This window comes from Canis lupus, chromosome Y, assembly GCF_048164855.1.
Source record: "Canis lupus baileyi chromosome Y, mCanLup2.hap1, whole genome shotgun sequence".
In the NCBI taxonomy this organism is placed as follows: Eukaryota; Metazoa; Chordata; class Mammalia; order Carnivora; family Canidae; genus Canis; species Canis lupus.
The window spans coordinates 4,162,597-4,187,219 of NC_132877.1; the positions used below are offsets into that span (position 1 = coordinate 4,162,597).

At 40.8% G+C, this 24,623-nt stretch overlaps 1 long non-coding RNA gene across 6 annotated transcripts in view; it reads left to right on the forward strand.

Annotated features, from left to right (window-relative positions):
- Positions 1-24,361, forward strand: part of LOC140629087 (uncharacterized) — a 50,866-nt gene extending 26,505 nt beyond the window's left edge. For 5 of the 6 annotated variants that reach the window (XR_012026968.1, XR_012026969.1, XR_012026970.1 and 2 more), the window contains 2 exons: positions 16,767-17,804; positions 23,788-24,361. This is a non-coding gene — a long non-coding RNA (uncharacterized lncRNA). The remainder of the gene's footprint in view (positions 1-16,766; positions 17,805-23,787) is intronic. The other variant, XR_012026972.1, reaches the window with a different exon arrangement.
- The last annotated feature ends 262 nt before the right edge of the window (positions 24,362-24,623 follow it).

The window sequence follows — 24,623 nt, forward strand, 5'->3', positions numbered from 1 at the left end:
AGCAGACACTTCTGTTATCACATATCAAGAAACGGGTGGAGGATAAGCATCATTAGACAAAAAATAACACCTCAGGACTCATGGCTGTGATTTATTTCTGGATTAACATTGTATCATTGACTATTCACTGTTATTTAACGTTGTAAGGTATAAAATATAGTACTGTAATAATTTATGTCATGTTATCTGACAATACATTATATATAAGTTATCTTCCAAATTACATCTCCTTGCAGCTAAACCAGCAGGCATTTGATAGGACAAATCAACATAGTGTGATTAAAATATTACAAAATAGATACAATGCAGGATCTTTAGGAAGTACCTTCTTTTATTTTGCTTAGTTCTTGAATCAAAGTTGGTTACCACCCCTCCCACGCATACATCCAGAAAACACTTAGCCAAAAAGACACTCTCTCCAGCCTTTCCTAGACATATTGTTGAAGGGAATAGAGTGAAATTGCAAATTATAGGGTTCTAAATCCTTGGTATATTTGTTCCCCCAAAATCTCTGGAGATAAAAAGTAAAAATGAAAAGTAAGCTGCTACCAGGTTGGACAAATAGAGGCCTATGCTGGTCACTTTATAGGCACCAAAGGCATATGTAACGAGTGGAATACAATACGTGTTTTTCATTAATAAAAAACAAAAGGTCACCAAAGTAATCACGGGTGAGATACTCTTTTGCTTCTCCCTCTGCCCCTGCCCCTCCTTACCCCCTGGTTCTACGTGCTATCTTTCTCTCAAATAAATGAATACAATCTTTAAAAAAATAAAATAAAATAAAATAAAATGTATTTGTTCTAACAACCATCTTATTGAAAGATGAAACACAGCATGGGATCTCATGCTTTGATAACCCTTTTCAGACACAGATTAGGGCATTTCCTGTTCTCTGCTGCAAATCAGGAGTTACAGACATGCTAGGACTAAGCAAAGATCCCAGCAGTTTTGGCTGGTCCTGATCAATGGTTTCAAGGTGAAAGGCACTCTCTAACATTGGTATCACTGTTATGTTTAATGCCTCATTAATTTTTATCTCCTTTATTATTTTTCAATATTATGTGTGGAAGATCCTCATAAAGTCTTTTCACCAATTGTAGTCTATTCATTCCTGGTTCCTTATGTTTGTGTGCCTTTGTGAAAGATATTTTCTAAAAAGGTATGTTCTAATTAGGGCCAGTATATCAGTATACAAGTGTTTGGGAATATTTATTTGGTATCCAGCAACTGTGATAAAACCTCATTGTTTTGAACAATTGTATCTCAGTATTCTTTGAGGCCCGAGGTTTTCTAGGTAGACAATGAATAAGCTCTGAAGGATAACAAACAGCTCCTTCCTTTGTAACCTTCATAGATTTTATTTTCTTTTCTTCTTATTCTTTAGTACCTCCAATAGAAAGCTGAATGGAGGTGGTAATAAAGAGCATTCTTATTCCTGATCTTAAACGAAAATACTTTTACCTTTTCACCATTAAATATATTTCAACTCAGTATTGTTTTATTTTTTAAGAAGATTTTATTTATTTATTTATTTATTTACTGGAGAGAGAGCAAGCGAGCAGAGGGAGGAACAGAGGGAGAGGGAGAAGGAGACTCCCCACTGAGGGTGGAGCCAGACATGGGGCTCAATCTCATGACCCCAAGATCATGACCTGAACCAAAATCATGAGTCGTATGGTCAACTGACTGAGCCACCCAGGTGCCCCTTAGTTTGTTCTAAATAGATATTTGTCAGAGTAGGAAAGTTGCACTCTAGCCCTAATTGGTAAGGATCTCTTAAAAAAAAAAAAAAAAAAAGTGAGTAATAAATTCGGACTTTATCAAATGCTTTTTCTTAACCTATTAAAATGATCATATAGGTTTTTCTCTAGCGATTAATAGAATGATCTTTCTTTCTTATTTTTTAAAAGATTTTATTTATTCATGAGACACAGAGAGAGACAGGCAGAGACATAGGCTAAGGGAAAAGCAGGGAGCTTGATGTGGGACTCGATTCCAGGACCCCAGGATCACACCCTGAGCCAAAGGCAGATGCTCAACCATTGAGCCACCCAAGTGCCTCAATAGAATGATCTTTCTAATGTTAATCCAGCTTTGTATTTCTAAGACCACCCCAATTTTCCCATGATGTGATTATTATTCTTCACATACTACTAGATTATTTTATTATTATTTTAAGATGTTCATTCTTAGACTTAACATTTATTCTCCTTGGATAACTTGGTTATTAAAGTTAGGTAGTGTAATAGATTAAGTTGAGATCAGTTTCTTATTTTTCTGGTCTCTGGGAGAGTTGTATTGGTTTGGAATTATTTGCTGATTGTTTGCTAGAATCAATATATAAAAACCATGTGGGTATAGGCCTTTCCTTCAGCTTTTAAATTTTATGTTTCTTTTTGAGTCAATTCTATCTTTCTAGGATTTTGAAAATTTACATTTTTTAATTTATTGGTGTAAAGTCGTTAATGCTATCGTGTTATTATGTTCTTGATCTCAGCAGTATCTCTCTATATTTTTTATTCTGATAGTATATTTATCTCTCTCTCAGATCTTTTTCTGTGACTGCTAATCAATCTTGCCAGAGGTTTTTCAGTCTTACTATTTTATTCTTTTGACTTCAGAGAAGGTTAATCTGTTGTTCTTTTCCTAACACCCAAATGTAGATGTTCAACTCATTTATGTCCATCTTACTTTCTCTTCTAAAGCAACACTCAAGATTTAAATTTTCCCTTAAGATACTGCTCTATAGTATCTCCCCTTTGTAAAGTATATAGTATTATCACTCTTTATATCTTCCATTCTATTATGATCTCTTTTTCGACCCATGAGTTTTTTAAAATGTGTACTTTAAAATTTTAAATATTTCCTTGTTTCTATTTATCTATACTAACCTATTTATCTCTTTGTTCTTGATTTCTATTTATCTCTTTGTTCTTGATTTCTAACTTAAGGCATTATAAAGAGAAAATGTGACTTATATGATACCAGCCTGAAGAGATTTACTAATAATCTGCTTTATGAACCAATTGTTCAAATTTCATTGACATTCCATGTATTATGAGAGAATGCATTTTTCCTTTGTCGCCGGCAACATTCACATGCTAACACGAAAGGCATTTTTCTTTTCATTATACACATTCTGTTTAAAAGATTTCCACCTTAGAGGAAAGTTATTGAATTGCTAAGCAATGTTCAAAAATTAATTCAAATACGTTTATAGAGTGCTTAGCACATGCTCACATATGGCTATATACTAAGCATTAAAAATACAGTGATGACAGAGACCAACACAGTGTATGTTCCCATGGACCTACCTTAGTGTCTAGTGGGGCAGAGAAAGGAGTACTCACATGGTTACTTATCATTGTATGAAATGTCACAAAGGGAATGTGCAATGAGGAAGGTTCTGTTTGAGACACGGTATCATAGCTATGGTATGCTAGTCATCACCAGCTGTACTCAGAAGTCTGGATACAAGTATACAGGGAAATCACCCAAGTATATGAATCATCAATAAAGGTTCAAGTACATGTCTGTCACTCCACCCCATTCCTCTTCCATTCTTATCCCATTCCCTATCTCCACGAGGCCCTCATGCCTTTCTTTCTTTCCTTTCTTCCATCCATCCATGTGCCTATCTTTTGGTCCTTCACCACCATATCTGGCTTTCTCTGGAAATATATTATTTGGGCCCTCAGGACAGAACTTCACAACTCTGTGGGTGATCAGTTCAGTAAAGTTTCCAGTGACACTCACAACCCATAAATGAAATTTTCCAGGCCAAAAGTTACATGGTTTATCAAATTTGTTGTTGATTGGGGATGTGCCTATATAAATACCAAAGGCTATTTTTAAGTAGTTACCAGGCTCTGTATTATTCTAACAAATGCAATCATCTACAGTGAGGTCCAAACTGGAGTTACTTTCATTGTGTTCAACATTTCTTTCTTTCCTTTTCTTTTTGAGGGAGAGAGAAAGCAGGGGGTATGGACAGGGTGGGTGAGAAGGAGGGAGAGAGAGAGAGAGAGAGAGAGAGAGAAAATCAGAAGCAGGATTCATGCCCAGCACAGAAGTCAACCTGGGGCTCAATCTCACAACCCTGAGATCATGACCTGAGCCAAAATCAAGAGTTGGATGCTTAACTGACTAAGGCACCCAGGCACCCCCAACATTTTATTTATTCTGTAAGTGTGTGCAGTTGGGTAAGTTTCTGTTGTTGTTAGATGGATTAACTGAACACACGCATTGGCCTGAGAGTCAATTAAAATGCGTATTTTTTTTTTTTTTATTTAGTTGTTGAGGCATTTCTCTCCTCATTGGTACTTGAGAGGCTGGCGTATTTGACCAAGTACTTGGGTGATATCAGTCTCCATCTTGTTAGATTCATTCAATCAATCCAGCCCAGCCATAGCCCTGGCTTAGTTTGGTCTCAAGTGTGTCACTCAATCCATTAGCTAATCATCCCAGCTTCTACTACTTTGTAACCCTGGTCAGCAGGATATCTTTTTCTTCATCCAAGCTATTAATTAAAATGGTCCACGGGAGACGACCAATGAGCAAGCGACGGAGAGACTATGAGAAACAACCCCCCACGTGAATATCCCTTAATCATTAATTTCCATAATTTTAACCTGATCTTGATTATATCATCACCCAGTCCTCAAAGCTACGATTAAAAAACTTCATCAAATTTTTGCTCAAATGAAGATACGATCCTTCAGGTCTACTACATTTCTTGTATTTATCAGTCCAGTGAAATGATTCTAATCAGGCATGTTTTGTTCATAATGAGCCCACCCTGACTCATAGCGACCTCCATTTTCTAATTTAAGTGTTCACCAGCCAGCCTCTAAAATAATCCATTTCCAAATTATCCTCAGGGATGACATTAAGTTCATGTTCTCTCAGAGCTAAACTGCTTTCTTGGTGATCTCAAGCGAGATCCAATCATCAAGTCCAGCGTCCTCTTCTCAGCTACCTCCTGCTTGACCTCTTCTTGGCATTTGACATTGTCAAACACCCCACCTTGTTTGCTCACACATTTGTGTAATTCATCTCCTTGTTCTTTGAAAAATCAAAACATTTGGTCACTTTCAGTTTTCTGGATGGAAATTGCTGCTGTCTTATAAATGACTTTTCAACATTGCCAATGATAATTAGTCCAGACAATTTGTAAGCTCTTTCATGAATTTGAGAAGCAGCTTATCCAGGCTAGAAAATCTTTCTTCCAAAATTGGTTTCCCCTTCTAACCTCTTCCGGGTCTTGGGATTTTAATGTCCTTCTAAATGTTAGTTTCACAATTACCTGTCTGCAGGTTATTCTCAATGACAGAGCAGAAGAAGCAAAATTAAAGTCTAAGAGCTATTCTTCCTATGAAAGAAGTAGTCAATGGTTTGCATAATTACTTGGATGATGGAACATCCATAATTTAGAGTTCTTTCCGTGGAACCCCTTGATATTGTGAGAGACTATAATTTCTGGTATGCTCTTTATCTTTTGGCCAATTTGGCCAGACAAAATCATCCCATTCTGGGCTTTTCTGCTAATAACTGCTTGCTTGGTTTTGTTTGTTTTGGGAGAGTGGTAGTCAAAAATCAGAGAACAGAGAGGATGTGAAACAGTTATGAAAGCCAATTATGGAAAATAGAAAAAAAGAAAAATGAAAAAGAATTGTGGGAGGAAATATTTAAAGTTTAGTCTATTTTGTTATGCTAGGTAGTTGTGGAAAGACCACAGCGATCACATAATTTTAGAAGCAAGGATCCAAGGAAACTTTGGTGTTGCACAGAGCAACTACTAAGCTTGTCAGGAAGCTGGGAGGGTTCCTCCAAAATGTCCATTACTTGAGTATAAGCAGTTACCTGAGCAGAGCTAGTTCCCACCTATTGTCCTATCTTGGGAATTAGTAGTCTTTATAAGGGAAGAAGTCGGTAAAAAAATTGCTATTTGTTTCTTAAGCCCTTCCATCTGCAGTTCATAAAGGATTAAGGACAATGTGAACTTTGCATAAAGAGACAAATGTCTGCAGAAGGTGGACAGATGTGAAGTGCTCCAAAGTAAAGAAGAGGTAGTTAGATGCCACAGGATGGAGACTTTTTTTTTTAATTTCCCAAGTTTATTATAGCCTATATATTACCACTTATTGATGATTAGCTAAGACCTTAAAGGACAAAATAATATATATCCTTCTCTCCAGGACTATTAAAATGGCAATCAGGAATGACTGTTTAAACTATAGCTTGGCTTCGGTAGGGGGAATGACAGTGAGAGGAACATCAGTAGGTGGAAGGGATAGCGATAGTCATAACGAATTAGTGAGAGGGGCTTCTAGGTGGCTCAGCTGGTTAAGCCTCAGACTCCTTTTTTTTAAATAATAAATTTATTTTTTATTGGTGTTCAATTTGCCAACATACAGAATAACACCCAGTGCTCATCCCGTCAAGTGCCCCCTCAGTGCCCGTCACCCATTCACCCCCACCCCCCGCCCTCCTCCCCTTCCACCACCCCTAGTTCATTTCCCAGAGTTAGGAGTCTTTATGTTCTGTCTCCCTTTCTGATATTTCCTACCCATTTCTTCTCCCTTCCCTTCTATTCCCTTTCACTATTATTTATATTCCCCAAATGAATGAGAACATACATACACTGTTTGTCCTTCTCTGATTGACTCATTTCACTCAGCATAATACCCTCCAGTTCCATCCACGTTGAAGCAAATGGTGGGTATTTGTCATTTCTAATAAGCCTCAGACTCTTGATCTCAGCTCAGGTCTTGATCTCAGGATCATGAGTTTGAGCCCTGCACTGGGCTCCATGCTGGGCATATAACCTACTTAAAAAAAAATGAGAATGTTAACTACCTGGATCCTGTGAGAGAAAGATTTAGAGGATAATTTTCAGTCAATCTAGAGAAGTACCCGTGAAGGCTTCACATATTTTGTCTAGCTAGCTGATCCTATAGAACACAGAGTAAGATCTTCTATGTTCTAGTTAACAGTGTGAACTCAAAACTCTTGTGATATCTTTCATAGTTTTAGATGCCTTGACTCATTCTGAACTTAAGACTTCTTTTTTTAATTTAAAAAATAAATAAATACTCTATAACCAACATAGGGCTGGAACTCATGTCCCAAGATCAAGAGTCACATACTCTACTGACTGAGCCAGCCAGGAACCCCTGGGCTTAAGACTTCTTGATACTTAAAGATTTCTGCAAAGACTTTATATTCCTTGATTGCTTCTGTGCCCATTCTCTCATAGTTGGACCATGTTCTTGTTCTGAGTTCATTTAGAGGGCTTCTTCGTGTCATCACAATTTCTGTTAAAACATCAGCCTTCTTGTTCCCATTAGGATTATTTGCCATTGGACTGTCATGTTTTTCTTTTTTCTCTCTCTTTTTTAAGATTTTATTTATTTATTTGAGAGAGAGCACAGGCAGGGGGAGTGTCAGGCAGAGGGAGAGGGACAAACAGGATTCCATGGACCAGGGAGCCCCACTCACGGCCCCAGGATCATGACATGACCTGAGCTGAAGGCAGACGCCCAACCAACTGAGCCACCCAGGTGCCGGCTGTCATGTTGTTCTTTTTGAAAATTGCCTGTCTGTTCTGTTCTTGCTCCACGTGTAAATGAACCACTTCTTTTTGATTAGTATCTTAAGTACTGTCTCTCAAAGAAAGCCACACCTCCTTCTGAAACTGAGAAATCCCCATAAACTCTTATAAATCCACAGAAAGGTTTTAGATTCCTCCCTGGTTATGTGACCCTCCTTGCCATTTCTTGTCAAATGTTTTCCAAATTGTAATTTTTTCCTGTTGTGCTTTCGTCTTCTATTTATGAAAGTATAGATTATATGTACCTTGGACACTCTATGCCTGCTTTTGTTGTCTCCAAGCACTTTTGCCCATCACTACTTTGCATTATAATACACCCTTGCTCCCAGTTACTAGGGGGCCTCTCCACCTCAAAATTCACAATATTTTTTTTGGGGGGCGGGGGGAGTGAAAACTCTCACCCATTTTGTTCAGCCAGATCAGCAGAATTGCTACCATCTTTAAAATCTGTTCCATCATGCCATGCTTGTAGCCACACTTGCAAAGGTGCTATGACTGCATATCTCCTTGACTCATCCTGCTTACCCTGCTTCTTCTCGGCATCATCCAACAGCATCCCCAATTTGCATTTTTCCAAACAACGTTTTGCCTTTTGGGCTTTGCCACATCCTGAAGAACATATTGGAGGTGTTCCTCCTTCTTCGGCATCTCCTTCCTCCTCACACTGTCCAAATTTTACTCACACTAGCAGGTTTTCGTTATATGGTGGTGGTTCAACACTTATGTGGTCCTTCATTTCATCAGAGATGAAGTTTAACATTTCCCTTCTGTTTGTTGTGTCCCATTGCTTTGGTCAGGAAAGCAGAGATATCTATAACATTATGAATGAGAACTTGGGTTATTTCTGCTTATTTCTAAAATTGTGAACTATAAAACAAATAAAATACACTAATTATCTCCCTTGAAATAGCCATACAATCACATATGGGCCCCTTATGTTTTTAATATTTTACTTTTTGGTCCATATCTCCTTCAAGACTGCTGATTCCACGACAGTTGATTCATCTAGCACATGTTGGTTGGTTGTTGAGTCAAATTGGCCAAATTAGAGAAATGATGTTATGCTCTACTCATTTCATAAAAAGATATAACAGTCTTTGGGGCGGAGAGAGCAATACAAATTTGATCACATTTATTTGTATATACGACCCTGAGAATTTTCAGATGATAACATCATTCAATGTGGCTGTTTTTTCCCTCAATTTTCAAATAAGCTTTTTCACTCACTTATGAATCCACGTATCAAGTGTACTTCAGATTGATTCTTTATGCATGTAAAAAAGTGCATGTGTCCTAATGAATGCAGCTTTCCCAGGTTCTTGGAAGGACTCTGGATTTTCTTTGTTTCAAGTCTCCTGGAACAATTTCTTTACTGTCCTCTTCCACATCTTCACAAACTCAGAGATAGCTGCTTGGCAATGAATAGACTCAGCCTGGTTGTATCTTGCTTCCTATTTTTGGCATTCTTTTATGTCTTCCTGTGGATAAATAACGCCAGGGAATTTTGGAATGGGAAGCACTCTTAGGATCTAACTCCAGCTCCCTTATGTCCCAGATTGAGGAATTGAGGCCAGGATGCCAAGAGAGATGCACAAGTTCTCAGCTAGTGAGCAGTAGAGCTAATTTTCCTGAGATCAAGTCTCATGTTCTCTCCACTGCCTTTGTTTTGAACTTGAGCGTCAGGTCAGTAGACACGTATACACAATGGAACAGCACCTATGTCCTTAGAAACATACAGCATCACCCTCAAGCTTAACAACTTGGCAGCTACTCAAACTTGTTTTACCTCCGAGTAAAAATAAAAGATAATGTATGTCATTAGCATAAATGTGACAATTAGGTAAATCCAGGGCATGTAGAGATATGTTCCTCAGTGATGAACACCTTTCTATTTTCATATTTTTGTCCTTTATGTTGATCACAGTCTCAAATTACTCTCTTCCCAGAAGATGGTATCAACAGAATATTTTTGTCAGTCACTGTCTTTTCTATTTTAAATGGTTTTTAAAAGATTTTATTTATTTGTGAGAGAGAGGGAGGAGTGAGGGGCAGAGGCAGAGGCTCCTTGCTCAGTGGGGAGCTCGATTCGGGGCTCGATCCCAGGACCCTGAGATCATGACCCAAGCTGAAGGCAGATGCTTAACCGACTGAGCCACCCAGGTGCCCCTTAAATGATTTTTTAAAAAATCAAATACGTGGTGAGAATAATGGTCCATGACAGGTTATCTAAGCAGCTGATTTTCACAGTCACAAAGAAGATACTTGCCTGCAGGACAGGCAAGAAAGAATTCTTAGACAGACTGAAACGTAAGTGGTTTTGTGTGGTCAACTGGATAATTAGAGCCAAAATGTAACCAGCTCCATGTATGGGAGTCTGAGAGAAAAAGCTTTTCCTTGGGAGAAGTACAGTGGCCAGGTATGTACTGGAGAAGCATATTGTCAAAAAGGTGTGGGACTTGTGAAATTTTAGGTAATGCCACAAGCCCACGCCTGACATCGACGGCAGCAGCTCAGAACAGAGAAAAGCCAAACAAGGGAAGTAAAGGCTTGCTCGGATATGAATAAGGAAGCATCAGCCCAGCCACGATAACTGCCAACCTGTCGACAGAGGCTTTCTATCTGAGGTCTCTGTAAAGGAGGATTTAGTAACGAGCAAAGGAGATTTCTACCCTCACGTTCTTCATACTCAGCACTCAAGAGCCTGAGACGGCCTGAGACATGCCATTACGCCCACGTGACAGCCCGCCCTTTTTTGGAGGGAGACCAATCCCGATTTTCTAAGCCCATAACTTCAGTAGGACAAGCTCTCCCTGAAGTCCTACTCACTTACAATAAGGTGAGCTCTCCCTCTTCCTCCTCCTTGCTATATCCCCTCATCTCCTGAGAAGAGACCCCCACCCCCACCCCTCTGGAACTTGGAAAGCTTGCCTCTTGTTCTGACGGAAGCGTTGGCGACAGTGAACAGACGACTGGGGGAAGAGTTGCACCAAACAGAGCACACTTTGGATGGGAGAGACAGATTGGCAATTGCAAATGAACTTTCTATTGAGTCCTCTTTCTAGAATTATCTGTTCTTTGATGGGACACTTGCAAAGGTTGATTCAAATAAGTGATTTTTGCTTCACTACTAGAGACTGAGCTGGGCACCTCGTGCTAAGAAAAGACACGGCCCTGAACCACAACATGCCCCCAGGGCATTGGGATAGATGGGCGAACAGACAGGTCTTTTTGGGATGGTCAAGGATGGCAAATGGAATGCACCGAGAGCCCAGAGGCGTTCCATCTGGGGCTGGAGAAGGACTCCTGAAGGGTTCAGAATGCAGACCCCTGCCTTGTATTCTCAGGAGGAAGAAAGCACAAGCACAAGCACATGCGCATATGTGTCTACCTGTGAGGTTAGGGTGTGAGTTGAGAGCAGAGCTCCCTCTCATTGTGAGTTACTTCATTTTAAGGTACAGGGTTGGGTGGGATAGGAAGTGCGACTGAAAAGATGAGCAGAGACTAAAGCACCAAAATCCTCTCTTGTGGGCCCGTCTTGGGTCCTTGAGGAAAGCGGAGCCTTGCCTGGGATTTCTGCAATTCTGAATAAAACCACCAGCAAAGGGTGGCTCCTTCTCTTTGCTGGTGCTTCACCTTATATCAATTGGCTGAACAATCTCTATTCAATTCATTATTTTTATTTTTCTCTCCTGGCATTGTATCCTTCATTTAAAAAAAAAATTAAAATGCCAGTTGGGTGCTTGGGTGGCTTGGTTGGTTAAGTGTCCAGCTCTGGATTTCAGCTCAGGTTATGATCTCTATTCAATTCATTATTTTTATTTTTCTCTCCTGGCATTATATCCTTCATTTAAAAAAAAATTTAAAATGCCAGTTGGGCGCTTGGGTGGTTTGGTTGGTTAAGCGTCCAGCTCTGGATTTCAGCTCAGGTTATGATCTCCATCATGGGATCAAACCCATGATGTGCTGGGCATGGAGCTGCTTAAGATTCTCTCCCTCTACCTCTCCCCACTGTGCTTGTGCACGTGCTTTCTAAAAAAAAAAAAAAGAATAAAATGATGATGATGAGAAATGACGTACACTTGACTTTCAAATCAGAATTCTGGCTCTGCTCGTTTTCATTATGTAACTTTGCAGAAATGACACGCTTCCTTCTCCTCAAAAATAAAGTGGAGATAACAGCACCTAGCTTGTAAGAGTCCATGAAATCATCTATGAGCAGACGTAACAGATGACCAATAAATGGAAGCTTATTTCTATTTCCAAGTGGATGATCAACTGATGTTCTAGACTAGGGGTCAGCGAGCTTCTGCTGTCAGGGGTCAGATAGCAAATATCTTCAGCTTTGGCGGACATATGGCTTCAATTTTAACTAATCGATTCTGCAGCTGTAGCAGGAACACACCTGTGGACAATGCATATTGAACGGGCATGATGGTGTTCCAGTGAAACTTTCTTTACAGACATCGGAGGCGTGCTGCATCTGGCCTGTAGGAATAGTGCACTGAGCCCCATCTAGAACATTTTCCATGGGTCGCGATACCCAATTTATGTTATTAAGTGGTTTCTCTTAGTTCGTGTCACCTATGAAACTTAACAATCCAGCAACCCTGACAAGTAGGTATCCACGCTCTTTCCTCTTGGAAGGAGAGCCCAGGGATGGTAAGAGATTCACATGGTCAACACTAGTTAGAACATGAAATGCTGTATCTCTAATTTCCATCACCCGTAGCTGGTTTCCTTATGGCATCTCCTTCCTAACTTGATAACGCTCCTTCATGACGCTGACGTTCTTTAGGAAAACAGAGGTGTCCATTCTTCTTCAGGCTGTGATATTTCTCATCTACTCTCCTTCATCTGCTGCTTCCAAGTATAGTGGATTTTGCATTTTTCTTTGCGGACTCTTTTAATGCATGCCTCCTGGGCCTTCTCTTTTCTGTTTTGTCCGAATCCATCACATCTTACCTGTGTGACAGTCACACATTTTATGCTCTTTGTTGGTGATTTCCAGTTTTCTAACTTTCCTGCATAAGTAGTTACTGCCCAGAGCAGGCTTTCCAAACCTTAATTTTATTTTGGTTGGAGAACAGATGAGACGGGGGGCTTTGCAGCTGGAGAAGGCTGTGTCCAAACTTTCTGATTCATAGGGGCTCAACAGGCCATCTCTGCCTCAGGTCTGAGACTGGAAATGAAATCCTACTTTCGGGACATTCAGATTCAGAAGAAAATATGATGTGAACCCAATTTATTTTCTTCTGACACCTCTAAATCTATATTTCACATTTGCTAGTCTTTATCACCCGCTAGGGCTGGCAGCCGTCCAGGATGCACGTTTCCTCGGAAGCCCAAGAGAGGACTCTAAATTCAGAGCCAAATGTAACCACAGAAATAGCAAAAAAGTGCAAGGAAAGGTCAGACCAGAGCCCTCGGCAACTTCCTGACTTTTCCACTTCGTGGTCAAGTTATGCCTTTATAACGCTTTCAAGGGCATCCCTTCTGGAGGGTACAATTTATTAGATCTTATAAATGTACAGGGTCAAGTCTGTGTGTCCCCTAGGGACTCAAGAGGTAGTTGTAATCCCCTCGGGATTGTTGCTGTCATGGATCTGTCGCTGGTGAGAGTAGGCACCTGGGCTGTCTGGGGCTGGAGGCAGCAGGTGCAGTCTGGATACAATAGCCAAGCGCCAGTGGGCACACCCGCCAAGGCCACCCTGTAGATGGCGGCTGCATCGTGGCTTCAGGAAGGTGGGCACTCTAAGAATATTTACGGGGCAAGAGGATGCCTCCCAATTGGCCATTCTTGGGAAAACTTGCTGAACTCTTGACAAACCTCACAGCACTCTTCAGGAATAGAACTTGGAAAGATACCAAGTGTACTTATTTTTAAAAACTCTTGCCCTACAAGGGCCAGAAGTGATGACACGTAGGTAGAGAGGATACAATGGCCAGAAAGGCACTGATTTCTTGACTCGGTGGATTCAGTGGGCCTGTGGCTATTAAACCACCCAATTTTCATCCAAGATTATGCCTGCAAAGCAAAGCCCCTGGGTGAGCACATTGTGTGAAACCCAATTAGTCTTCAGATAGAATTCTTATCCCTGAGGCAGGATCCTCCCGTGGGTTTATAGGCAGCATTCTCTTGGTCAAACCCTGAGTTTCCTGGGGCCAGAAATCATTTGGATGTTTTTTAAGCCCGTAGTGATACAATTTAATTAATGTGGCAGGAGGGCAGTGGGTACCTCTGGGCATGTCATTAGTTGGCTGTGAGTCAAAAAAATCCTTTAAGATTTACTTATTTATAGGAATTCAGAGAATGTTGTGTAAGGCACTCTACTAAAACTTAACCCCACTGGCACTTCTTAAATACCTTTCCCTTTTAATTTTTTTCTGTGTGGCACACTCATGGCCTGTGTATTTTTTTTTTTTTTTTGGAATTAAGAACTTTGTGGAGATACCTTTCACATACTGTACAATTTAATGGCTTTTCGTGTGTTCACAGAGTTGTGCAACCATCACCACAGTCTATTTTAGAACGTTTCCATCACCCTACAAAGAAACCCTGCACCCTGAAGCGATCATCTCCTATCCCCAATGCATATACACCTGCAGCCCTAGACAGCCGGGAATGTACTTTCTCTCTTTGTGCACCTACCTACTCTGGACATTTCAAAGAAATACAGTCATACAGTTTGTGCTCTTCTGAGACTGGCTTCTTTTGCTCAGTAGGATGCTTTCAATGTTCATCCATGTTGTAGCATGTGTCAGTACGTCCTTTCTTTGCAGGGCTGAATAACGTTCCATTATATGGTCAGACCACAGTTTATTTATCCATTCACAGACTGAAAGACATCTGAGTTGCCTTCCGCCCTTTGGCTGTTGCGAATCATGCTGCCATGAACGTCCACGCACAATTTTCTTTTGTGTACATGGTTCCTTTCTCTTGAACATGCAACTAGGAGTGGAACTGCTGACTCCCGTGGTCGGGCACCATGCTGCCACTTGTGTGTTTGCGTGAGGGCCTGGACTCTGGTCTGCATTGTTTATTTTGCCTCACACGTAGACAGTACTTCACAAATCCTTTGGTGATGAATAAATGAATGGAAAAATGTAGTGTGAAGACTTGGGTGTTACCCTTGGCTTCTTTTTTTTTTTTTTTCTTGTCTTTTATTGACTCTGATTTGAGAAAAGGCAAAAGTGTTTAGTGTTTCTTGACTACAGTTTTCACATCTATAAAACACTGGACTGGGATAGATGCTTTCTAAGGTAGCTCAAGGAAATAAAATATATGAAGGGATGGGGTCCTTAGAACATGGGGAAGAATGAACTCTGTAGGTGGTAGAGTCTGGCATTCGTGAGTTAGTGGGACAGGCTAATAATTATTTATTATCCTGCTTCTCCCTCTCCCTCTCTACTTCCCCTGCTTGTGTTCTGTTTCTCTGTCAAATAAATAAATAAAATTTAAAACAACAATAAAAAACCCACTTGCACTCAAAATGCTATTTATGCTGGTCATGTAGGAATATGGGAATAACCACATTAATAAGCAGTTATTAGTGGGTAAGCAATGATAATGAGTGTATAGAGAAAGTTTATTACACACATGCTGAATTTATTTCATTATTTTATTTATTTATTTTGAGAGAGAGAGAGAGAGAGAGAGAGAGAGAGAATCTTAAGCAGGCTCCACGCCCAGCGCTGAGCCCCAACAGGGCTCGATCTCACAACCCTGAGATCATGACCTGAGCTGAAATCAAGAGTCAGACACTTAAGCATCTCATATGCCAATTTTAAGAAACGTGGGTTTTTATTTTAGCCTCTTTAAATGAAAAAAGTTGAAACATATAAAGTGTAGAGCAATAATAGCAATGAACGCCATGTAGTAATGGATCACTCAGCTTCAACAATTCTCAACTGCTGGCCTCCGCTAATATGACCACATCTCTGTGCATCCTCCCAACCCTTACACCTGGTGATATTGAGGCAATTCCCAGATATCCTTTCATTTTATCCGCCGATATTTGAGCAACACGTGTGGGTGAAGATCAGAATTTACTTTACATCGATTCTCACCTTTTAATCCCATTCAACAAAAGTCACAGGAAGTTATTCCATGTTGTGCATATGATGAGCATCTGCAAGCATTTAAAAAGGGTATCTGGGGGCATCTGGGTGGCTCAGTGGTTGAGCATCTGCCTTAGGCTCAGGGCATGACCCCGGGGTCCCGGGATCAAGTCCTGCATCGGGCTCCCTGCAGGGAGCCTGCTTCTCCCTCTGCCTGTGTCTCTACCTCTCTCTCTGTGTCTCTCATGAGTAAATAAAAACTTTAATAAAAAATAAAAATTAAAAAGGATATTTGGAGACCAAACTGTATGTACCACACTTGTTCAACATTCTGGCACGATATTATTTCCACAGTTGGTAAAACTATACAGAAAGGCCAGGGAACGATTAAAAACCAAAATCTGGGGAGCCCGTTCCTAGTGGGTAGCAGAGGGAGCAGGGTGGAATCCAGGACGGGGTACATCAGGGCGATGGATCTGCCAGAAACCTTCTGTGCTCTGCAGTGGTGGATGCAGTTGGCTCATGTGTTCTTATTCCCTGGTGCTTAATCATTGGTTATATGTGCTTTTGCAAGGATTCAATATTTAACATAAAAAAAGAACATTTACAGGAAAATGATTAAAAAAAAAACTAGAAGACAACATAACAGACTCTTTATTTGACCAAGAAATTCTCTTATTTTTTTTTCAATTTTCACATGCCATGATCTGAAATACAGTTTTTATGCCCTTAGGGGTCCAGGTCCCTAGTGCTTTCAGGGATCTGCAGAGCAAAGGAAGAGGGTTTTTTTTTTTCTTTCTCTCTCTCCATGCCATTCTTTTATACTTCTCTGCCCCAGGCAATGGGCACATGTCTGTAGGATTTTTTAAAAGTGGGATGGGGTGTAGGCAAGGATGAGAGGATTTACAGGGAGGCAGGCGACTTCAGGAAGACTTCAAAAATATCCACACTGCTAATAGTGATTATGTCCAGATGGTCGAGTTTTTGGTGGTTTACTGTTCTGCATGATGTCCTAGCTTTTTATAATGAGAGTGAATGACTGGAGTAATGAAAAATAACATTATTTTCTTTGCATGTGTCTCTTCTCACATAGGTCGACGCTATGCAGACCGCAGGAACTCAGGGACCCATTTGTGTCTCAAAGCAGTGTGCAGTGTGCTGAAGACACCCTAAAAACAGTAGTTGCCGACGTTCCATCTACCCTTCCACCCATTCAGTAGTGGAAAACTATAATAATGATACATGATACTCCCTCTCTGTGGCTTTTGAGCATTGCCATTTAACAACAATCCTAAGACCAAAGATGACTGAGCAGTCATTTCTCGTATTTCCCCTGCATTCATGGCTATTCTCTTTGTTAACTGCAAGTAATAGGGAGCTATTCCTTGTTTTGTTTGCTGAGCGTGTATGTCCCAAACTCCATTAATTCTCAACGAGCCCTAGGATGCAGGCATTACGGGTGGGACTGTCTCCCTGTTCTGATGAGGAAAACATAAAGATTAGACAATCTGCCATAATGAAATATGGGATGATGAGATGTGCTACTAGATTGGCAGCTGCTTTAAGTCTATCCAAATATTACGTATATATGTACACGTCTGTGTGTATATATATTAGATTCCTGAAGGCTCCTTGAAAGCATAACTAGTCACAATGATTTGTGCACACTGGAGGGGTTCTCCCACATGGAAGGAGTCGTGTTGCTGTAAATAGTTTTTTTAATCCTGTGCTCTGTATCCCCGTCACTTAGAAAAGGCTTTGTGGAAGACTGTAGGTTTCTGACTTTGGTAGTACGACGGCCTCCTGCTTGCCCTGTGTCTCCATCTCCGTGTTCTTCACTCCGTTTGGGCAGACATCCCTGCTGGGTCCCCCTGAAGTTTCTGCCTGTTTGCATCTGGCCCATCTCGGTGTTCACCAGAGCACAGATCTCCTGGGGAAGCTTTCACCAACCCGGGATCAGCATCCTGGCCCTGCTCTGACAAATTCCCACAAACACGGGCATAAAGCAAGGCGAGGCCCGCTGGGCATACCTCCACCATGGGCCTTGTCACTGCATACTGTATTTGCTGGCTGGTCTTTCTGGTTGTCTTCATGGGAACTCGTAGAAGATAAGGATGGAATGGCATTTTGGGTAAGAATGAATGAATGAATGAATGCTATATTTATTCTTGTGTTGATTCTTGCATTGTTCCTCCTGGTTGAAATTGGACTCAATTAGCTTTGTAGGATGGGGAGAGCTAAGCAAAAGTTTTATTTGCGAGGAGCCTGTGGGCATGCCCACAGAGATAAAGTCATTACAGTCAGGATTTATGGCTTCTTCTCTCCATAACGTGTTATGGCTTTTTCCACTCCTTCAGTCAGACTCGCTAGAAATTGGTCTCCAGGGAGCTGAGTTAGGGTATTCACACTCTCTGCACTGGTTTGCCAGGAAGCATACTGGTTGACCCCTGCTGTCCTGCTAATTATGAAAGATGACTTTCACTCTCTACTTGCCCTGATTTTGATATTAGATTATAGTCACTCTACAAAGATTAATATTTTCAACATCAAATATTATCAATTTTTGGAGGGGAGCAAAGAAAAAGAATATAAACAAATGGAATATCTGTAATGACCCTGACTTCACACACGTTACTTCTTCAAAGCTTAGAACAATCACCGTGATTCCTGAGAAAGTTAAGCACAAGAAGAAAATTACGGTTTTAAAAAGTGACAGGTGTTCGACAGGTGTTCCAGTCAGCCTCAAATGCCAGTATTTCCAATTACATATTTTGTGTTGAAAGACAAGAGTTTCTTTCTTATGCTACCCTCGCCTCCCCCCAACCCCATCTTGGCTAAAGAGTGATGTGAAGGGAACTCAGTTTCACTGAGAAATGGTGGCAGGACTCATTGATGTCCTGAGAAGTAAAGAGAATGTTAGCCTTGGACAGAGTCCAATTGCACCAGCAAGCAAGGTGCAGATGGGCTGAGCTGCAAGCAAACTCGCCATGTGCTCCAAGGAAGAGGAAAGAGCGGAGGACAGACAGTTGAGGAGTTCACAAACAGAACATGTCTGAGAGCCATCTAAACCAACAACTCGCGTCTTGCCTTGAAGCCAGGCCTACACAACGCTAGGGGAATAAAGAGATCGTGAATTGAAAGACGGTATTTGAAGATGAGCCTGGGTATGGCAGGTGTGCGCACAAGGATCTTGCTTGGATCCATTTGAAAATGAGTAAATGCAGCTTAAAATATCAGGAAACAGCAGGAGGGAAACGCAAGAGATTCATGATCTGAAGATTCATGATTTGAAGAACTGAACCAATTTCTTTAAAAAAAAATAATAACACAAGTGGTGAAAAAAGTAAGAGAAAAGGAGACTGTTCAATAATTCTGAAAATCACTTGTTCAAATACCAGGACAATAGCACGATAAATATTTACTGTGAGCCGGATCTATCAAGTAGGAGCCAGGCAGAATGAGAAGACTGCTTTTTGACATCACAGTAATTAATAAACAAAGACTGATATGAAATTATTTGTCCATCCCTAACACTTTACTCATTTTTCACAATTGCCTATAAAACATCTACAACTTATCATCACAGAAAGATCATAAATAACAGTTTGCCTTTTATTTTCTTTAATAGACCATACATTTATATCCGTTCTCCTGACAGAACCATTACTGTGCAGTGAAGAGAAACTTAATAATATTTGAAAAACAGTGATTTTATATTTGGATGATATGCAGATCTCCTGCTATGTATGTGGAAAATGGAATTATTGCTAGAAATGTTATTTAAAGATTAGGGCACGGAAGTCGTATTAAGAGGTCATTAAGTTCCTTCTGCAGAAAGGAACTTATCTCGACTCATTCAAAGAGCTTCGTGCCACTTTGAGGTCCTTCTGCAAAATTTAAATTGCTCAACAAAAGACCATCTGTGGCCAAGCACTGAGAGAATGCAAAATCGAGTAAGCACTGCAGACAATTCCAGTATCTTCCCTGAAGTTCTGGCAAAAAGAGGGGGAAAAAAAAGGAGAGGAGCTGTCAAATTATTCAATTTGAGTACTTACTATGTATGTCACTGTGCAAGCTACAAAGTGGAAAACATCAAGACTCTAATCCCCGGGAACTTTACAGTCTTCCTGGGGCGGCAGGGGGAAATCAGGGTGACCTGCGTGGACCAGCGCTAAGTAATAATACACAAGCTTTTGCATCAAGTGCTGTGATCAAAAGGTAAGTAAACTGTGGTGGCCACCGAGAGAAAGCAGCGTTCAATTCAACTGTTTGCAAAAACGAGTATTTCACAGAGGCGGTAACATTTGAACTAGACCTTTAGGAGTTGGTTGGATTTTAAAAGGAAGACCAACGAGGGAAGAAACTAGGTCAGAATGGGCAGAGGCAGAGAAGTGAGGTAATCTTACTTTTTAATCGTGGTAAAATAGCAGAAGTATTAAGTATGTTCACACTCTGCAACCATCACCACCACCCATCTCCAGAACTTTTCATATCCCACAAAACTAAGCTCTATACCCATCAAACAACAACTCCCCATTCCCCCTCCCCTAGTCCCTGAAACAACCCTTCTGCTTTCTAGCTGTAGAAATTTGACTATCTCATTTAATGACAGTGATTTTTTTTTTTTTTGGACTAGCTTATTTCACTTAGCGTAATGTCTTCAATGTTCATCGACGTTGTCGCAAGTGTCAGAATGTCCTTCCTTTTGAAGGCTGAATAGTATTCTATTGTGTGTATGCATCACCTTTTGCTTATTCATCCATCCATTAATGGGACACTTGGGTTGCTTCCACCTTTGGGTTGTCATGAATAACTCTGCTGTGAACATGAGCATGTAACTATCTCTTTGAGACTTTGCTTTCAGTTCTTTTGGGGACAAACCCAGAAGCGGAATTGCTGGATCATATGGCAGTTATATTTTCATGTTTTGAGGAGCTGTCCAATTATTTTCTAATTCCATTAGACATTCCCACCAGCAGTGTACAAGGGATCCAATTTCTCGGCATCCTCACCAGCACTCGTTACTTTCTGGTTCAGTGTGTTTGTTTGTTGTCTCATTTGTTTTTTTTTTTAACAGCCACCCCCCACCAATGAGAACTGGTGGTTTTGATTTGCATTTCACTGAAAGACGTTGAGCATCTTTTCATGTGCTTGTTAGCCATTTGTATATTTTCTTTGGATAAATGTCTATTCAAGGCCTTTGCCTGTTTTTTTTTTAAATTGAATTGTTCACTTTTTTTGTTGTTGTTGAGTTAGGCAACCTTGAAACTAGTGATGTTCCTGGAAGGCTGGGTCACTGATCTCACGAGGAGCGACACCAGGCATTAAATCTGAGAATGCTGAGTCAAATTTCAATCATGGCTCAGATGGGTTTGAATGCCTTGTTCAAGATGGAGTGTGGGTTTCATCTGAAGCTAGGGAGGGTCTGAGGAGGGCAAGAGTACATCCTGAGTGCTCTCTCACTCAGGAATTCCTGTCTAATGCCCGCGAGATGGTGATACAGGTGTGAAACATCAGAGCAGGCTGCAAGGAGAGGTAATGCCTTCAACTGGAGAAAGATAATGCTAACCTTGGCAGGGGTCACCTCGAGGAAGAGTCCAGCAGAAAAGTGGAGACAGCATCAAGACTGAAGACTCTAGAACTTGAGGTTCACATCTCAGCTGTGTTATATAACGGCATGGCTCAGTTTCCCCACAGTATCACTGTGAGGGTTAAATGAGCTATTGCATGGAAAATGCAACAGTGCAGACACACGCTACTAAGCTGGCTCAGCTTTTGCCACTCAAGCCACTGCTGGGGCCAATACCCAGGGCTGTGAAGGTCACTACTTGGCCACCTCCTTCTTACTTAGTTATCTTCACAACGAGGCGTCCCTGAAGATACTGCCTTTGCCGCCCATCGCCCAGGACTTTCAGCAGATGCAGTCGCAGGAGCATGGCAAGTGGTGGCTTAGCTTACATTGTGCCTCATGCTTCCCTCGCAGGCGAGTCATTTGGCATGGAAGCAGACACGGAGGTCCAACGCCTGATGCCAGCTTTGTGACTGACTTTGACACAGACTTCAGGATTAGTTCGTTAATCTCCCTCCTGGATTAAATGAAGGTCATTATGGAAATACCCAACATAAAAGGATTTGGGGGGATTTTTAGCATTAATTAATGATTATCTCATTCTTTGAAGCCCCAAGAAGACCATCTAAATGCCAAAGTCTAATAGGTACACAAGGGCTGTATTATGTATGATGAAGTTTTTATGCTAACTGAAGAAATGAGAAAGAATAAAAGCACTCTCTTTTGAATACAATGTGGAGGTAGTGAGTCATGTCCAAACCAAGTGTATCCTGTCTTATCTGATGCTGAAATAAGTTACGTTTCCTGCAGATAACACTCACACACCTATACGATCCGTGCAAGGCGGGAAACCCTCAGGAATAGGTGGCCCCTCGCCTGTGATCAATACCAGGTGGCAACTCTAATGGCACAGCGTATTCTTTCTCTACATCTCAGGCTGCTGCATTAAAAGCAATTTTCAATCTCTGATTTTTCACTGGAAGTGGAAAAATGCTTACCTAACTGCTTTATTTGTAATGCCGTCCTTGCAAATCCTATGCTCAAAGTAACTAAAAGGGACATAAATAAAAGCATCATTGAAATGTGGTTCTGTCTTCATCATAATCCACTCTTCGAAATGAAATAAAATAAACCCATGTCTTAAAATGGTTCAAAAAATTATGCGTAAGGAAAAGTCCCATATTCAAAGGTTTTTGACCAAATAATGTGGCATTTCAGTCACCAAATACCAAGGATAACACATGGGGGCAGAGAGCATAAATTATTAAAAAAGAATAATACTACTTGAAATTTGTTGGGGGGTTTGCAATGTAGCCTAACACCAATCAGGTCAAGAAAAAAAATCATTATTTAACTGTTCACATTTTTTTTTAATGTATGGGTTCATGAAGTTGTTGAGAGGTAGAAGTAGAAATAGGAGTTTTTGAAAATAGGGATAGAGGCTTTTATAAAATTACATCTGCTCTAATAAAGAAAAATAAGAACCTGTATCACCCGTGAAAAACCTTCAGGAAAATTCAAAGCCAAGGATAATACGTAGACTATTCAACCAATACCTGACACAGGCAGAAATACAAATATTATGTTATGTAAATGTTGGGTATCAAGTGTCTCTGGGATTGAGCTGGCAGTGGGCGGACTTCTGTTAGTGAAAGGGGATCTGGAACATTCTTGCGGTGACTCAAAAGAATACAGTGTCATGATCATAAGTCATGAAGGACATGAGATGAGTTTGAGAATCTGAGAAAAGCAAGGGAGGGAATGCAATCCAGGATGGGTAGATACTTAAGATGTTGAAGGAACATTTTTATTCTCCCTGTAGAAAACCAAAACAGAGTTACAGACAGATGGAAAGACTGTATGCAATGACTCTAAAAGAAAAAAAAAAGGTGAATGATCCTAGCAAGTTACTGTGTGATGAAGAACCAAAGTGAGCACAGAATTAACCTTGCTGTTAGGAATGTCACTGGTATGGTGACATTACTGACTTTGGAGGGGAATGACACATGACCAGATTTAATCTTTTTTTTTTTAACATTTATTTGGGGTGGGTAAGAACAATATCCAAGGTGGTTGTGTGTTTTGTTTGGTTGGTTTTTATTTATTTTTTAAAGAAAAGAAGACGTTCTAGATGCGTAGAATTGAAGCTTAAGGAATTTTGACCCCTGCATGTTCCAAGGTCAAATTTTAACATGTCTTCGTATGGAGGGTCCAGTACCAGGGATAATGAAAAAGATAATATTCAATTTTGTCCTTCCCAACCGCCCTCCCTTGGGTCCACACACACAAGCAAGGGAAAAGGCAAATATGAATCGTTTCCAGCAATCTGTCCCCTGGAACAATCACTGAAGACAATCTGGTGAGGACACATTGGCATTTTTAGAGCAAGCAGAAAACTATTCAAGATGCTTGTACTGCAGAATGGGAGGCGATGAATTCAACTCTGGTTCATGTGGCAGCCTTTTCATGTCCAGGACAGTCATCCCACACAAGTCTCCCATCTCTAATCACCAACCTTCTCCATTTCTTCCTCTACTCTTCCTAGGGTTTGATCGCCAAGACTCCACCATCTTGCTTGTGTGCCATGCTGTGGTTGTTGCTGCCAAGCCACAGACTCCCATTGTGGATTCTCCACCATGAGGTTTGAATGAAAGGGCAAATCTTTATGTCCAGTCACATTGCACTTCTTAAATGGGACCCGCTGCTCTGTCAACAATGTATAGAGTCCCATACCATCTGAGAAAAAGATAGCTGCTAGCTCATGTACTTCGATGTGCACGGCCTCAAGTCTTCATCCATAAGGTGCTGATAGAAACTAAAAGTGGAGACTTCGCATCAATATTGCAAACCCAGACGCCCTACGCGGAGAATCACCTTCCTTAATGATACTCAGGCTGGATCCCACAAATCAAGACCCTGACCTGATGCTGTGTGGTGGGACTTGGCCATGAGGGGTTTTCTAAATCTCTCCATGATTGAGTGATGTGCAATCAAATATGAAGCCTACTGCCGTGCAGCAGTGTGACCACCCTCTCTTCCCTGGCACCCTCTCATAGCAGTAGGATGACGGACTGCTAACCAACCCTTTGTTTCATTCAATAAAGCAAACTCCAATCCAAGAGAGTGGGTACTATCATTATACAGGATCGAGAGTCAGATTTGACCGATGTCAAAAAAGCCAGTGCCAAACCTTAGCAACCGAACCATGATCAGTTCTTTCAAGCCTGGTTTTGAAGACTCATCATTAGCAATTTCTTATTATGTTGATCATGGCCTAGTCAAAAAGCCCTTTGGGTTTGGTTGTTAACATGGTATTTAATTAACATGATTGCACAGGCATTGGATGCATTTCTCGCTCTTGTTTATAAGAAGGCCACTGGA